We start from the raw sequence: 17,117 nt of genomic DNA, 5'->3' as shown, positions 1-17,117 counted from the left end.
CAGGTTCCGTGCCAGGCTCAAGATCAATAACGAATTCAACTGGCCGGTGCGGAGGCATTCCTGGGAGCTCTTCTGGAAAGATGTCTTGATATTCGCAAATGACTGGAATTTGCGAGATAGCATCCAGTTCACCCTTCTCATTGAGAGAAAATAGACGGATGGTATCATCACGAGCGGCAAAGACAATTACATCCTCAGACGAATGAGTCAATTGAATCTGCCTTGCAGCACAATCAAGCTAAGCCTTGTGCTTAGAAAGCCAATCCATCCTGAGAATAAGATCAATATCCGAGTTACCAAGAACCATTGGGGAAGAAAGGAACTTGTAGTCGCCCAACTGATAGTAACATCTGGCACCTCCAGACTTGCACTCAAACGTTTGCCAGGAGAAACGATATCCATTTGTTTACCCAAATGAGAAGAAACGAACTCATGCTTGGTAAAAAAATGGCTTTGACATGAAACAATGTGATGCACCAGTGTCAAAAAGAACTTTTGCAGGAATATCGTTAACAGGAAGGTTACCCATGATGACATCTGATGAGTCCTCTGCCTGAGTTGCGTTCATCAAGTTGACCTTGGCGTGCTTGGGGTTATGCTTGACCACAACTGTACTTGCCGATCTCATAGGAGGAGGAGGAGGAGGAGGAAGACGCCTCTGATTGAGACACTTGTTGGCATAGTGACCCTTCTGTTGGCACTTGTTGCACGTGACCTCTGAAAGCGGATGGTTATACGGAGCACTCGATCTTGGAGGTTGAGACGAAGTCTTGTTCTGAAAGCCAGGGTTGGGTGGGTGGGAAGATGCACTGCCACCTTTGCTCTTATGCTGATACGGCTGACGGAACGGAGGAGGAGGAAGCCAATACTTCTGCTGCTTGGCCACTTGAGTAGAGGAAGAAGGAGTAGTGTCTTTGACTCGCTTCTTGGAAGCATCACACCTCAGTTGAGCAGCCTCTTGCTTCAATGCCATGTTGTAGAACTCATCGTATCTCAAGGGCTCAAAGAGAACAAGAGCTAGCTGAATTTCTTCTCTGAGACCACCCCTGGACTGGTATATCATGCTCTTCTCATCAGGGACGTCCTTCTTGGCAAAGCGGGCGAGCTTCTGAAACAACTTGTTATAGTCATAGACAGACAAAGAGCCTTGCTTCAGGTTGCGGAATTCCTCACGCTTGCTTTCAGCCATGCTCTGAGGGATATGGTGAGCTCTAAAATCATGACGGAATTCATCCCAAGTGATCACATGTCCACCTCCGGAATCCTTGTACTGCTGGAACCATTCTGCAGCTTGATCTTTGAGTTGGAAGGAAGCGAACTTGACAAAGTCCTTAGGCCTGACATTACTGCACTCGAAATGCTTGCACAGATCCACGAGCCAATCGTCAGCATCAGTTGCCTCAACACAATTGCTGAAAGTTTTTGGCCCGTTAGCAAGGAACTGGTTGAGTGTAGCAAAGTGATTCTGATTGTTGCCTTGGTTCCCTTGGTTGCCTTGATTGCGCTCTTGGAGAATTTGCATGATCAACTGTGTGTTTGCATTGGTTGCGGCCATCATAGCTTGCCATGCCTCCGGAGGAGGTGGAGGTGGTGGCGGATCCTGATTCTGATTGGTGCTCTTAGCGGGAGCCATCCTGAAGAGGTTGACCACCGTTGGCACATGGACAGATAAAATGAAGCTGAATCCAACGGAATGAAAATTGTAACATATAATCTTCACATCCAAACAAAATGAACGAATGCATTCCTCTTGAAATGGTCACATATCCATAAATTGAGAAGCCACGTAGAATTTAGGTAGAGAAATAAATCAGCAAGGTACGGATCAAGAACGAATACTCGGTAAGAAAACCAAATATCCGTGGAAGAAGAGCTAGAGCTACGAGAATTCCTACCTATGAAACTCCCGAACCTTTCCGGTTATGCAATCAGGTGTTGGGGATACAGGGGAAGCATAATATCTCACCCAAATCTAGCAAATCCTACATCCAGCTGTATCCATCCTTCAACACATAACCGAGAAAAACTTCGGAAACCATCTACCTCAACCTTCGAAAAGCATCCATTATACAAGTTATGGCGATACTCCCGAACTCCCGCCCCAGTACTGGGTGGCGTCGAGGTTATCTCACCAATGAACTGCATAAAAGAGATTTTCGATGTCGGAGTACTAAACTCAGGTATTCCAGGACTGCAACGATAAAATTATGACGACAACACCTCAAAGCTCAACTCCCCGGGACACTTCCACAAAACCCCTGACAGGAGGCACCAAGACAATGTTCTCGTCATAAAACCATCGGAACGATTCCAAGATACCTGCGTGATCCTAAAAAAAATTAGTGAAATTTGAGAAGAGAAGAGTCAAAACTCTACGTCAGGATGCCTTACCAGAGCGATGAGGAGAATGGGGAGTAAAAAGAATTCCTAAACTCTCCGATATATAATTCCTAAATGACTCAAAACATTTTTCTAGACACAACTCGGCCGCTAAAAACGATCAAGCAATAGGGCTCCTAAGGTCGGGGAAGGCTCTGATTACCAACTTGTAACACCCTCGATGCGACTATAGCTCCCACGTGTCGAGGCACGACTTAGAGACATAATCGCATTGAAGGCATATGTCGCAAGTTAGGCAATCTTCACAACATCCCAAGTAATATAAATAATAAAGGGGAGATAACATAGTTGGCTTACACTCGCCATGTCAATCAAGTACAAAAATAGCATTACATCATCCAAACACTCATGGCCCGACTACGGCGCCAAAATAAAAGACAACCCAACATGCGACACGGTCCCGATCACCCCCAACTGGGCACCACTACTGATCATCAGGGAAAGAAACATAGTATTGTTGAGAGTCCTCGTCGAACTCCCACTTGAGCTCGAGCGCGTCGCCTGGAGCGGAATCATCAGGCCCTGCATCTGGTGTAATAGTAATCTGTGAGCCACAGGGACTCAGCAATCTGGCACCCTTGCGATCAAGACTATTTAAGCTTAAAAGGTATGGCAAGGTAAATATATGTGGAGCTGCAGCAAGCGACTAGCATATATGGTGGCTATCCTGTTCGCAAAAGAGAGCGAGAAGAGGAGGCAAAGCGCGAACGAATAACTAGAGGGCATCCTGTGGCAAGCATTACTCCAACACCGTGTTCACTTCCCGGACTCCGCCGAGAAGAGACCATCATGGTAACTCACACAGTTGGTTCATTTTAATTAAGTTAATGTTAAAGTTATCTACAACCGGACATTAACAAATTCCCATCTACCCATAACCGCGGGCACGGCTTTCGAAAGTTCAAATCCCTGCAGGGGAGTCCCAACTTAGCCCATGACAAGATCTCACGGTCAACGAAGGAATAGACCTCCTCCCGAGACGTTCCGATCAGACTCGGTATCTCGGATCTTCAAGACACTTCGACAGGTTAAAACAAATCCAGCAACACCGCCTGAATGTGCCGACAAATCCCGATAGGAGCTGCACATATCTTGTTCTCAGGGCACACTTAGATAGGTCAAGCTATGAGTAAAACCAACCCTCGAATTTCCCCGAGGTGGCCCCGCAGGCTGCCTGGTTCGGACCAACACTCAGAGGAGCACTGGCCCAGGGGGGGTTTAAATAAGATGACCCTCGGGCTCCGGAAACCCAAGGGAAAAAGAGGCTAGGTGGAAAATGGTAAAACCAAGGTTGGGCATTGCTGGAAAAGCTTTAATCAAGGCGAACTATCAAGGGGTTCCCATTATAACCCAACCGCGTAAGGAACGCAAAATCCGGGAACATAACACCGATATGACAGAAACTAGGGCGGCAAGAGTGGAACAAAACACTAGGCGAGAGGCCGAGCCTTCCACCCTTTACCAAGTATATAGATGCATTAAGATAACATGGCAATATAATGATATCCCAACAAGTAAATAAATGTTCCAACAAGGAACGGTCTCCAATCTTCACCTGCAACTAGCAACGCTATAAGAGGGGCTGAGCAAAGCGGTAACATAGCCAATCAACGGTTTGCTAGGACATGGTGGGTTAGAGGTTTGACATGGCAATTGGGAGGCTTGAAAGCAAGTGGTAGGCATCGTAGCATTGGCATAGCAAAAGAGCGAGCATCTAGCATAAGCAAAGATAGTAGTGATTTCGAGGGTATGATCATCTTGCCTGCAAAGTTGTCAGAGTTGACTGGATCCTCGAAAGCAAACTCAACGGGCTCCTCGTTAGCGAACTCGTCTCCCGGCTCTACCCAAAAGAGACAAACAAGAAAACGGAACACAATCAACCACGTGCAAAGCTCCAACAATATAATGCAAAGATGGTATGCTATGCGGGATGCGATGCGGGATGCATATGCAAGATTTGACAAGGAATGCATGAACCTGGCCTCAACTTGGAAATCCAAGTGTGCCACTGGAAAGATGAGATGAAATCGCTTGAAAACGATATAAAGAACACCGGAATCGGAGTTACGGTTTGGAAATGGCAAGCAATTCAAATATGACCACGTTCTGCGATTTACAGCAAGTAGCCATCTAAATGCAACAAGAAGAACATGCTACAGCACCCAAACATGACAACAAAATACATGGCAGGAATCCATTCATGATGCTTAACAAAAGTCTAGCACTGAGCTACGGCCAATTCATCCATTAACAGGTTCAAACAAGCATGGCAAAAATGCATATGGTAAACAGATTTCAGACTTATTGAAATTAACACTTGTCTGGAATTTCAGATCAGATAGCACTCTTTGGAGCAACAAAACTATATGCTACAGGACCTGAACATGGCAAAGTAAAGCACGGCATGGAGCTACTCAAAGAGCTTAACAAAAGTCCCTTAGTGACCTTGAGCCAAAAGGGATCAGAAAATACAATTGCAAGCATGTGAACATGGCAAAAACATAATCAGATCACAGACTTAGTGAAAACTGGAGCATGCGGAAACAGATATCAAGTAGGCATGTTTACGAGCTCGATGCACTCACTACAGAGCAAGTCATGACAAACTAAGCATACACCCATCAAGAATACACAAAATTCAAGCTAGACATGGCAAGAACAATAACATAGCATGCACGGATCAACTACAACATCCTCGGCAAAATTGCTAACAAGTAGACAATCTGCCCAGATTCACGAAATAGCAAAAGTAGAGCTCGATTGACTCAAGCTAGGGTGCTCCATAATTGCAAACAAAGACATGGCTGGATAGAGCACTACAAGATTAACAAATCATCCTTGCTGATCATCCTCAAAAGAGGCACGGATCACTAGGAAACAACATGAACATATGGCCATATGAGATAAACAGATCAAGGACTTAGTGGAAATGCTAAGTCCCTGAAATCAGCATTACCAAGTGCCTCACTTTGCAAGCTTGTGCTAGTCACCACATACATCACAAAAATACATGGGTTGCACCTCTGGAAAGATGGAAAAACCCTTAACAAAACATATGTAGAGCTCATGCATATCATGCACACAATAATCATGGCAAAAATGACAAATATCTAAATGGAGCAGCAGATCTGATAATTATATCAAGTAGCACTCTTCTAACAGAATTTCGGGCATCAAGATGAACTCAAATGAAAATGATGCAATGAGATGAAATAATGTACTCTCTGAGATGAACATTTTGATATGCTATACGCCCAAAACGGAGCTACGGATGCAGAGTTACGATGCGATGAACGTAGCCAAAAAGTTAGGGTTTCGGGGCAAAAGTCAACCGTCCCAATTTCCAGATCTGGATTTGGCACGGATTTTGAAGCAGCTCCCGGAGTTACTGTTCACCGACGGAGATGAAGCTCGCCGGAGGTCGACGGGGAGGCGGAGGAGAGGCTCGCCGGCCCCGGGCGCGGTGGAGGTGGCCACGGGCGACGAGGGGCGGCCGGAGGGCGGCGTCCGGTGAGGAGCGTGGCGGAGCGGGGCGGCGGCGGCCGCCGGTGTTGAAGACGGCCGCGGTGGCGCGGCGGCGCCGGTCGGCGAGAAATGGCACGGCCGCGGGAAGAAGGCGCGGGCGAGGAGACCTGGCGGCGCGCGGCGGATGGGCCGCAGGGGCCGGCCTCGGGCCTGGCGGGCCCTCGCGGTCGGCGGCGAAGTGGGCGCCGCCCAGGACACGTGGCACGCGCAGATTAGTCGGCGGCAGTGGGCGGACACGTCCGCTCCGTCCGGACGTGTCCGGCGGCGGAGGAGGAGATATTTTTTAGGGTTTCGAGGAGGGGATCCGAGATTTTCGAGGAGGGGCCTTTAAATAGAGGTGGAGAGAGCTTGGAGAGTCCAAATGAGGTGCGGTTTTCGGCCACGCGATCGTGATCGAACGCTCTAGATGATGGATAGGGTTTTGGTGGGTTTTGGACCAACTTGGAGGGGTGTTGGGCTGCAACACACGAGGCCTTTTCGGTCCCTCGGTTAACCGTTGGAGCATCAAACGAAGTCCAAATGGTACGAAACTTGACAGGCGGTCTACCGGTAGTAAACCAAGGCCGCTTGGCAAGTCTTGGTCCAATCCGGAAATGTTTAATCCCCACACACGAAAGAAAGGTAGAAATGACCACCGGAGGAGAACGAAGCGCCGGAATAGTCATACGTGCTTATGGAAAGAACTTGCATGACATCTTTTGTCCTACCCTCCCGTGGCAGCGGGGTCCAAAGTGACAAGCATTAAGCATAGCAAAGTCATAGCAACATCAATCTTAGAACACAGTGGATACTAGGGATCAAGCCCTAACAAAACTAACTCGATTACATGATGAATCTCATCCAACTCCTCACAGACTAGCGAGCCTATGAATGAATTACTCACTCCCGGTGGGGAGCATCATGAAATTGGCGATGGAGAAGGGTTGATGATGATAAAGAACAAAGACCCCCCCCCTCTCCGGAGCCCCAAACGGACTCCAGATCCGGCCTCCCGATGAAGAACATGAGGTGACGGCAGCTCCATCTCGTGGATCATGATAATTCTTTCTCCCTGATTTTTTTCTGAAAAAATAGGATTTTATAGCGTCGATTTCAGGGTCTGTGGGGTCACTAGGTGGGACAACCCACCTGGGTGCGCCTGGTGAGGGAGGCGCACCCTGATGGATTGTGCCCACCGAGGTGCCCTCTCTGGCACGTCTTGGCTCCAGAAATTCTCTTTTGTTGTATAAAAATTCCTCACAAAGTTTCGTTCCATTCCGAAAACTTTTATTTCTGCACAAAAACAACACCATGATAGTTCTGCTGAAAACAGCGTCAGTCCGGGGTTAGTTTTATTCAAATCATGCAAATTAGAGTCCAAAATAAAAGAAAAAAAGTTAGGAAAAGTAGATACGTTGGAGACGTATCAACGAAATCCGAACAAAATGGATGTTCATTTGGGGAAGTTGGCCTAAGACGTGTTCTCATAATATTATGTGGTTGCATTTGTTTGTTCGGTGGTTGCATTTGTTTGTTCGGACCGATAGAAAAATATTCCCTTCATCCCATAATATAAGAGTGTGTTTGACACTACACTAATATCAAAAAACATTCTTATATTATGACACTACACTAATGTCAAAACGCTCTTATACTAGTGTAAAAAATGCTCTTATACTATTATAGAAAAATACTCCCTTCGTGTTGTAATATAAGAGCGTGTTTGACACTCCACTAGTGTCAGAAACTCTCAAAATTAGCATCCCAGCCCGTGCAAATGCATGGGTTGACGATTAGTGCATTTTTTTATTCGGACCGACACATTTTTTTATACACGGTGTATCTTGTTACGGAATACTATTAATTTCCTATGTAATTTTGGAGCAAATAAATGCCATAATGTTGGGAGTATTAGTAATCAATTTCGTCTGTAAATAATATTGGGAGCCAATAAATGTCATAATGTTGTTATGAAAAACTAATTAATATTGCGTGGTTATTTTTAGGAGGTAATGAATTTCATAGTTGTGTTATGGAATGCTAATAAATTCCTTGTGGATATTTTTGTAGTCGGTCAATCCATACCAACAGGATATTCCATGATGTGCTTATTATTTGAGGATCCTAATTGATTAAGGTGAATTGTAGGAAGGAAACACACCAAAGCAGTAATAAATAAAATGGCAAAAATTGATACTCCAAGAATCGCCCGTGCCTCTATATAAACAGCAGAAGGAACCTGCTAGGTAGCAAGTCTACAACAACCGCAACCAAAAGAGTAAACAATTTCGTTATGGCTCTAATCCGGATGAACACAAGTGTTCTGTGCTTGATGGCACGTTTGATGGTTTCAACCACTTTTCTGTCGTGTGATGCATCAGGAAGGAACATAGGTAAAGTTATATTTAATAGAGCTTATCAACTACGAGACGCTTATTTTGGGATGAACTACTAGACACTTATTTTGAGATGAAGAGAGTAGTATATAGAAATTTGTGGTTATAGTGATTTAAAATTTCTTCATAGAGGTAGTAGTAATTAAATATCAGGAAGGTAGTAGTAATGACATAGAAGATGTCGATCAGTAGCTGTTTTGCCTGTGTTTGCATAGTACAAGGTTTTCATAGAATTTGGGTTTAAGTACAAGCCACCACATTACGGGCCCTCTTCCGAAGAATTTAGTTGGACATTCTTTTATATAAACAACATTGTCCATTCCGCCACAGACATTTTTTTTAGGACGCGCGTGCTAGCGAATTATTCCCTCAAAAAAAAAAGCGTGTTAGCGAATTAAGCTGGCAGTAGTATTGTTTTTCGCGAAAAGCAGTAGTATTTGCTACTAATAAGATGAACATGGTTTCGAACCATAGTTTATCTTCTTTTTCGCTTTTTTCTGTTTATTTTTTCGTTTCTTCCTTGTCTGTTTATTTTAATTTTTAAAATAATGTTTAAAGTATTCAACATTTATTAGCGCTTACGAAACTAGTTCAGAAATTTTTAACAGATCAAATTTTTTGAAAATAGTTTGAAGTTTCAAATTTTGGTCACGGTATAAAAAATATTACAAGTTTTAAAAAATGTTTTCATTTGCAATTGTTTTTCTTATTATTTTCAAATTGTTTCTGGTTATAAATTATTGTTCAGCAATACAAAAAAATCCCCCTTTTCAAAAAATGATACAAAATTCAAAAGAATGTTATCATTTTTGATGAATTTTTCTTCAACAAGTCCTTTTTCATGCATTTATGTTCTTTGTATCTCTCACATACAAGCACATTTATTGATGAAATATTGCACAGTGATATTGCGCCACTATACATGCATATACATACAATTTTGGATTTTTTTTCAGGCACTAAAAGTCCTTTTGTTTACCAAAAAATACCATGCGTACTCCCCTGCACCCAATACGTACAGAATTTTTGAAAATGCGATTATTTTTTAAATCATATATTTTTTTACAAATTTGTGAATATGTTTTGTATTCATTAACATTTTTTGAAATTGCGTACATTATTTTAGAACTTGTCAACAAGAATTTATGCGTAGGCGAACTTTCTTGAAATTTGGGAACACATTTTTTTATTCAAAAACAGTTTTTGTTTGTGACGAACATTTTTTGAATTCATGAATATTTTTTTGAATCAGTGAATATTTTAAAAAGATTGTTTTTTTACCTTCCCATACGTTGTTTTGAATATATATTTTTATAAATTCGTGGACATTGTTTTGTAGACACAAACCTTTATTTTTGAATCTTGAATTTTTTTTTGAATCGATGAACGTTTAAAAAAACACTCATGAATATTTTATAAATTCACGATTTTTTTAAAAGACAAAGTGATATATATAATATATTGTGCATCCACATACATGCAGGATCACATGGTTGTTCTGGTGGTTTGCTCGCGTACCAACCTGCTGCAGTTCGCAGGTCCAAATCCCTGCAGCCCGCTTTTTTCATATATTTTGTTTTTTTCTCGGCCCATTGACATATAGGCCTTCTACAAACGTCGCCTGAGCTGGCCCGTGTCACCTACGCAAATACGAGATACGTATGCAATGTGTAGAGTCAGGACTGTTGTTTCAACCTTAGGGACCGTATTAATCACGTATTTTCATGTATCGGGACTGTATTGAAGCAATACGCAAGTTTCAGGACCAAGTTGGACGTCGCCAGCGACTACTAGGACTATAGATGCAATTATTTCTAGTGGATACCAGGAACCATATGATCCTTCCCCTTGTCCAAATGTTAACGCGTGTGATCACTACTGCAAGCAAGATGGCAAGGGAAGTGGCACCTGCCGTAATGGCGCATGTTGTTGCTCCAAACGTTTGTAGAGTAGAAATGTGACGCCCGGATAATTAAGCTACAGTGATTCCCCGCTAATGATGCCACGTCACCACGGTTACTGTGATAAACTCTCGATAGTTCAGAACCGAAACAAGTTCAAAATTTAAATAAAAGAAAACAATAAAAGTTTTCAAAAATTAAAACAAAAATGTTCGGTGGTTGCCAAATATTACAAAGATAATTATGGTGTAAGATTCACAATTTTATAAAATGCCTAAGTGTTTATAAATAAATAAAAACAGAAAAGAAAATAAATAAAAGGAAAACAGAAAACAATAAAAAAAAAAGGAAGGAAACCCCACTGGCCCAACTGGGCCAAGCCCACCTGGCCCAGTCGGCCAGCCCCCCTGGCCCGGCGCACCCCTCACTCCCTTATCCCCCCCCTCCCCCGGTCGGCAAACCCTAGCCGCACCCATTCGCCCCCCCGATCCCCTCCTCCTCCCTCCCCGCGCCGATCTGGATCGGCTCCGCCCGATCCCGTCGCCCCCCCGACGCCGGCGACCGATCCGCCGCCCCGACCTCACCTCGTCCCCTCCTTCCCGACCGGCCGCGCAGGGCGCAAGGCCCCTCGTCGCCTCGGGCCGTCCTCGACCCCCACCCCACCTCGCCGGATCCGCGACGCCGGACGGCCGCCTCCTCGCCCTCCTCCTCACCGGTCGCCCCCGACCGTCTCCGAGCACGCCTCCGAGACCCTGCGCCCCCCCCGTGAGCCCTTCCCCCCCCCCCCCCCGTGGATCCCCTCTCTCCCCTCGTCCCCCTCCCGAGCGCCACCACCGCGCCCCCCCCATCGTCGGCTCCGGCCGCCCCCCCATGTGCCCCCCGGCCTCCCTCTCCCTTCTCCTCGCCCGAGCCTCGGCCCCGGCGAGCCGCCGCACCTGAACGCCCCCGCGTCGTGGATCTCGTCGCCGGCACCCCCCCGGTGACCAAATGGTCACGGGGCCGAGCCCGTGGTGCTCAGCGCACCGCGCGACTCCCCCCTCGGCCTCCGTAGCGCGCTGTCGACGAAGATCCGGACCACCCCGCCGCCTCCGCCGCTCGCCGGCGCCGTTTCCGGCCGAGTCCGGCCGTGGCCTTGCCACCAATGGACGCGGCGTCCTCTCCCCATTCGAACGCACCCACCCGCGGCCCCTTTTGGCCGCCGGGCAACGATTCCGGCGAAGTCCGGCGCCCCCTCCGCCGCGGACGCCCACCGGAGCCCCCAATGCCGGCTGCCGACGTGGCCGACACGGGGCCACCCCCTGGGTCACTGAACCGTGGGCCCAGGGGCCCGGCCGGTCTGTTGACTCGGTCAGCCAGGCTGACTGGACCGGCCCCTGCCTATGACATGGGGGCCACACCCCCCAGAACGTTTAAAAAAAAGGAAAAAGGAATTTAGATAAATATAATTAATAAAAATGATAATGAATAAAATTAATTAAATAATTAATTAGTTAAGTAAATAATTAATTTAATTGATCCTGATTAATTAAACCTAATGACTAATTAACCTAATTAACTACTGTTAATTAAACCTAACTAAGATAATTAGTTAACAGTCACTAACGAACGGGACCCACCTGTTAGGGTTGACTCAGTCAACCCCTGTTGACTGCTGACGTCAGCATGACATCATGCCGACGTCATAAATACATTTTTTTCGAATTAATTAAATAAATAAATAAATTCCAAAATTGTTAAAATCTTTTAAAAATCATATGTTTTAATCCGTAACTCGGATTAAAATATTTTCAACATGAAAGTTGCTCAGAACGACGAGATGAATCCGGATACGCAACCCGTTCGTCCGCCACGCGTCCCCTAACCTATCGAACCCGCAACTTTCCCCCTCCGGCTCCTCTGCCCGAAAACACGAAACACCGGGAATACTTTCCCGGGGGTTTTCCCCCCTTCACCGGTATCACCTACTACCGCGTTTGGGCACACCGAACACCGCGTATTGCCTTGATATATTTTGTGGTGCTTTGTTTGCTCTGTATTCATTATTTCTTCCCCCTCTTCTCTCCGGTAGACTACGAGACCGACGCTGCTGCTGACCAGTTCGACTACGGAGTTGACGACCCTCTCTCTTGCCAGAGCAACCAGGCAAGCCCCCCCCCTTGATCACCAGATATCGCCTATTCTCCTCTATACTGCTTGCATTAGAGTAGTGTAGCATGTTACTGCTTTCGTTAATCCTATTCTGATGCATAGCCTGACATTGTCGCTACATCTGTTGATACCTTACCTGCAATCCTAAATGCTTAGTATAGGATGCTAGTTTATCATCATTGGCCCTACATTCTTGTCAGTCTGCCTTGCTATACTATCGGGCCGTGATCACTTGGGAGGTGATCACGGGTATATACTATACATACATACATACTATACAGATGGTGACTAAAGTCGGGTCAGCTCATTGAGTACCCGCAAGTGATTCTGACGAGGGGGCTGAAAGGACAGGTGGCTCCATCCCGGTAGAGGTGGGCCTGGGTTCCCGACGGCCCTCGACTGTTACTTTGTGGCGGAGCGACAGGGCAGGTTGAGACCACCTAGGAGACAGGTGGGCCTGGCCCTGTTCGGCGTTCGCGGATACTTAACACGCTTAACGAGATCTTGGTATTTGATCTGAGTCGGCTACGAGCCTATACGCACTAACCATCTACGTGGGAGTAGTTATGGGTATCCCGACGTCGTGGTATCAGCCGAAGCACTTCAGACGTCAGCGACGGAGCGGCGCGCGCCGGATTGGAACGTAAGCCTGCTCTTGTATTAAGGGGCTAGTTCTGCTTTCGGCCGCGTACGCAACGTGCAGGTGTGCTATGGGCGATGGGCCCAGACCCCTGCGCGCTTAGGTTTAGACCGGCGTGCTGGCCTCTCTGTTTTGCCTAGGTGGGGCTGCGACGTGTTGATCTTCCGCGGCCGGGCATGACCCAGGAAAGTGTGTCCGGCCAAATGGGATCGAGCGTGTTGGGTTATGTGGTGCACCCCTGCAGGGAAGTTAATCTATTCGAATAGCCGTGATCTTCGGTAACAGGACGACTTGGAGTTGTACCTTGACCTTATGACAACTAGAACCGGATACTTAATAAAACACACCCTTCCAAGTGCCAGATACAACCGGTGGTCGCTCTCCCTCAGGGATACGAGGGGAGGATCGCCGGGTAGGATATGCTATGCGATGCTACTTGGAGGACTTCGACCTACCCTCTTCTGCCTATTGCAAGACGGAGGCTGCCAGAAGCGTAGTCTTCGACAGGATTAGCTATCCCCCTCTTATTCTGGCATTCTGCAGTTCAGTCCACTGATATGGCCCTTTACACATATACCCATGCATATGTAGTGTAGTTCCTTGCTTGCGAGTACTTTGGATGAGTACTCACGGTTGCTTTCTCCCCCCTTTTTCCCCTTTCCTTTCTTTCTGGTTGTCGCAACCAGATGCTGGAGTCCAGGAGCCAGACGCCAGCGTCGACGACGACCCTACTACACTGGAGGTGCCTACTACTACGTGCAGCCGCTGACGACGACGACCAGGAGTAGTTAGGAGGATCCCAGGCAGGAGGCCTGCGCCTCTTTCGATCTGTATCCCAGTTTGTGCTAGCCATCTTATGGCAACTTGTTTAACTTATGTCTGTACTCAGATATTGTTGCTTCCGCTGACTCGTCTATGATCGAGCACTTGTATTCGAGCCCTCGAGGCCCCTGGCTTGTATTATGATGCTTGTATGACTTATTTATGTTTTAGAGTTGTGTTGTGATATCTTCCCGTGAGTCCCTGATCTTGATCGTACACATTTGCGTGCATGATTAGTGTACGATTGAATCGGGGGCGTCACAAGTTGGTATCAGAGCCGACTGCCTGTAGGAATCCCCTTTCCAACTCCTTGGCCGAAGTTGAGTCTAGACATTGCAAAACTTTTACTAACATGGCTGTGTGCCTTACGGGCCCACGTCGCCATTGGGTGGTATTAGGATCTTTTATTCCTCGACCTATACTCTGGGACTCTTATTTCTCTTCTATTCGGGTTAAATGATTTTGCTAAATCTAACATTAGGATCTCGTTATCACTTTCACCCGGAGAGCCCCTTATTAATGATGATCGTCTGCGGCACGTGAAGACCCTGAAGATACTCTCCGTTGTTAACCCGAGAACTTATGTTCATCGCATTTGCAATTCCCCTTCCACCGTCAACCCTTATGGATAACTACTTGCAGTTGTTATTCTTACATTCATCCCCAGTTGGTCTTGTTATTACCAGATACCTCGAAACACTCGTCGTTGTCTCGATAATCCTTTGAGATTATCGCCTTGCTGTTCCTTGTCACGTGAATACCCCTATGGATAATTCTCGCACTTATCGAGTATCCGCTCATCCCCAGTTGTTCATGTGTTTCACAAAAGTCTAAATACTATTCGATCTTCCGAAAATCCTCTGGAGCCTTGGCTCTTGAAATTCTTGCTTGCTTGCATTATGGTTAATCCCATAAGTCTCGTAGTCTTAATGACATTCATTGTCATTATCATTTTGAGTCTGTTGACTCAATATGTTTGCGAATACACGCAATCATCATTGATCCTTATAAATTACCTTCCCGACTGAGCTGCCATTCTTTTAACTGGAATTGGTTCTCGACCAATCCAATTGTCTTTGATTGTACCCTACGGCTATTCAACTTATCCACCCCTAATCAGAGCATTGCTTCTGATCCCTTGATTTGGAAATCATAATTCCTTTGCATTTGACAATTGAGTTAGTCAGTTGTTTCTATAATCTGATCTCCTTGCATTCTTCTTCCTCTAGTTGAGTACCGATACTCGTATCAGATCCTTTGTGGACCATCAAGTTCTTTGTTGGATTGTTATCCGACAGTGTCCTTCACATTTGATCACCTTGTGAGTTCTTCCCCTGATACATGATGCCCTTGTTAAGTTGTATCCTCTGCTTGGCCAACCATGCTCTGCTTTCGGGCTTGTGTTATTTACTCTTGAAACTTGTGGTATATGTTTCTAAGAAGCCCCTATGGATTGAACATATGCCTTCTCTAAACCGTGTGAACCCGAAAGTTTTCACGAGTCATACTCTTCTGGTGCTTCACCAGATAAAATTTCAACACTGCAACTTCATCGAACGTGAGAAGTGAATGAAATGTTATGCATTGGAGAAGTGGGAGTCGACCTTGAACTTGTGTTCATGCCCATGGACACGATGTAGATCTTATCATTAAAGCTTCTCTTAAATAAATTATTCCTTTGGTATAAGTTCATCTTATATCTAGGATCTGGCCTTTTGCAACCGTGGTTCCGACCATGATTGTTCTTCTTTGTTCTCCTTTCTCGGACAAGTCAAAATAATTGTCTTCTATGGATCAATACACCAGTCCAACCTTTACTTTGATCTTGTGTCGAGTATTACCCCCCTGGTATCTCGAGATTATCATGGAACTGCATAACTTTTTATGAGTTCTTCATCAAGTGCTACCTTCCCACTGATTCCAATTTTTCGCGGGCTCTAAGTTATTGAACACTCAAAGATATCGATAACTGAACCGAGTCCGCTCTTCGGTTCAACAACTCTTCAGTAAGCTTCTATAAGTACGAGTTTGTACCCGATCATGCCATTCCTAGCCTGTTTGGCTATATCATTGTCGTGACGATTCTAACTGTGCTACCTGGTCCTTATTCTCGGAGCACCAATTTTCGACGATGAACTAACCTTATGTCGATCCTCATCATCATATTATTTCGCCTTGAATAACAAGCTTGGTTTCGAGTTTGTGTCGTACCCTTGGTTCCAATAACCTTTCACTTCATCATTACTTGACTTGATGTCGTTACCGATCGATTACATCTTCATGAACTCTCGCGACAAAGGTGTCGTGATCATCGACATTCTGAGCTCATCCAGGATATCAATTGAATTCATGGTGAGAAATAACATCCTTGCCCTCGATGAATTGTATTATCGTCGACCACTTTATTGCCTTCCCACCAACACAAGCTTGTTCATGTTTGGTGTTATACCTTGAGTTCCTTGCTATCCAGCAATTGTTCTTCTTTACCTTGGAGTATTACCATCCTTTATGTCAAGAATGTTCTGAGAATTGTTCCACCTCTTGAGAATTCTTGACATAGAAATACTTCTCACCATCACCATTCTTTATTGGTCCCTGTGTTAATTCCAACAAGTGAACGATGTTGTTTGGATTCTTTCCTTCTAGCAACCCTATTTTTTGAAGTGAATGGGCAATAGTTCATTCTTAGGCCTTCGCTATTGAATCACCATTCTGACATTGGTCGTGCAACCCAACCCATATTTCGGGCGCACCTATCAACCAATGTTTAATTGTGTATGTTTTCCTCGAGCATACTTCCTTATATCATTTGATCTGACCAATGTTATCTCCTTGTTCACTTAATTGTGGAAATCCATCTTTTGGGAATCTCGGTGAATTGCCGTTGAGTTCACCAGACACCTCCTTGTCCTCTCCTTGGGTTAATGATGGACTCTTGATAACGGAAAACACTTCATAGTTCATTTCCCCGAGAATCTTACAATGTCATCTCGTCAATTTGCATTGCACCTTTTCTTCTCAGGTATCCTAAGTCCGAGGTATCCTGACACCAATCGGATCTGAATCTCGGTCAGATATGATGGTTGGGACACCTTTCCAAGAGTTATGATGTTGATCCTTTGATGAACCGCTAACATGATGTCATGCCTAGCACCCCCCCCCCGGCTGGAGGACCTATCATTATAGATTCCTTTTCAGCAAGGTTATCCATTCGTCCATGAGGAAATTGTAAGACTTATTCTACAAGTTATTCCTGATGGATCCTTTGTGTTTCCAAAGTCTGATCTTCAACTGATGACCATGTCA

This window comes from Triticum aestivum, chromosome 1A, assembly GCF_018294505.1.
Source record: "Triticum aestivum cultivar Chinese Spring chromosome 1A, IWGSC CS RefSeq v2.1, whole genome shotgun sequence".
In the NCBI taxonomy this organism is placed as follows: domain Eukaryota; kingdom Viridiplantae; phylum Streptophyta; class Magnoliopsida; order Poales; family Poaceae; genus Triticum; species Triticum aestivum.
This window is presented reverse-complemented; position numbering follows the sequence as displayed.